Genomic DNA, 1,652 nt, shown 5'->3' on the forward strand with positions numbered 1-1,652 from the left:
ACGATCTTAGTGATGTGAGCGGCGCATATCACATCTTCATGTTCCAAATCGACAGCCTCTAGTCTCATGCCACATTCGAAGCCTGCTTCAGCAGCACTCTCGCGAATGCTGAACAAGCTTTCGGATGTAGGATTAGCATGGAACGTTTCTAAATATTCATTCCAGTCAAAGTTTTCAGTCTTTCCGGCCCAACTTAATGGTTGAGTAATCCTAAATAAAGAAAACATATGTATATTTTTTTGTACAAATATATATAAGTCTGTACGATCTTTTCACACATTATATCTCTTTACTGTGAAGAAATTAACACGAGGATAAAATAACTTTAAACAGAAATATTAGGAGGAAAAAAAATATTAAGGGGATACTGAAACTAAAAACTTTACCGACAGAACACTGACATTTTTCTGCAAAGTTTACGTCGTATTGATTACACAAAATTACAAAAGCTTTTATGCAATGAAAGTACGTGCAAAAATAAATAGGAGCATTGCTCGATATGTAACGAAAACGAACAAAAAATTTTGAATATAAAATCTCAAGCTGTCAGCGTAATATTTGCCTAATCCAAAAGTTCCACAGCTTATACATATCGAAAGTGTAGATGCTCCGAACAGAAAAATTTTGAAGAACATTGCTCTACCTTCGCATTTGCATTTGGAAGCTTATGAATATCAAAAAAGTTTACAAAAAAATTTCTATACATATATAGTTAGATTTTCTATTTAATATGATAAAACAAAGCAACACATATTCATATAAGTTCTGTATACATATACAAAAAATACGAAAAGCATAGTGTGATTATGTGACGATCGTCTCTGCATTATCGACATTGTTCGAGTTCGTCATCGACTCCAGCATCTCCTTAATGTCTCAGCAAAATTATATACAATATGTAATGTCTCTGTTGCTTGTAAAAATATTCTCTTAACTTACATTAACAGCACTCTTCAAAAATTATGGTAAACTTAAACATATATTTACTTACTGTATATTATGTTTTTCTGCCCATCCAATTGGAAATATGTATGGATGCTCCATGGTACACAGCCATGTATTATCTTCTGAATTATTAGATACAGCCGCATTTTCTGGTCCATTTAAAATATCAACACGCGTATCTATGCTTACGAGAAAATATGTATCGTCGAAAACCTTTGATACAGTAGCTGGGCAGATTTTTGTTCGATCTGTTGGACATAAGGCTTCTACTTTCATTCCAACTTCGAAATTATGTTTCGGGTGATCGACGTTATTGTTGAACAATTCTGGTGGCTCGTAATCTTTTGGTTTAGATTCCAGCAAATCCTTCCATTCTTCGTACGTGTGCAAATCGACTATCGAAGTTGGTGGTTCTAAGAACCAAGTAGAATTTGTTTTAGACGTAAATCCGTATGAATGTAGACGCTCGGATGTACAGAATATCCAGAAGCTGTCGTGAGAAGAACCTGGTGTATCATATTTTAATAAAAGACGTCCTCCAATATTTTCAATAATCTAAAAAAAATCAAAATATTAGATGTTTTTGACTGATAAAGTATATAATAGAATCAAATATTTTGTGCATTAGAATATGCAGCAATAAACAATTTGTCATTCCTACAATGTCTTGCATCATACTGTTTTCACATTCTTATATTATCTATTCT

The sequence above is a fragment of the Odontomachus brunneus genome, unplaced genomic scaffold, assembly GCF_010583005.1.
Source record: "Odontomachus brunneus isolate Ranch 3 - 2012 unplaced genomic scaffold, Obru_v1 Obru_scaffold_283, whole genome shotgun sequence".
NCBI classification, from domain to species: Eukaryota; Metazoa; Arthropoda; class Insecta; order Hymenoptera; family Formicidae; genus Odontomachus; species Odontomachus brunneus.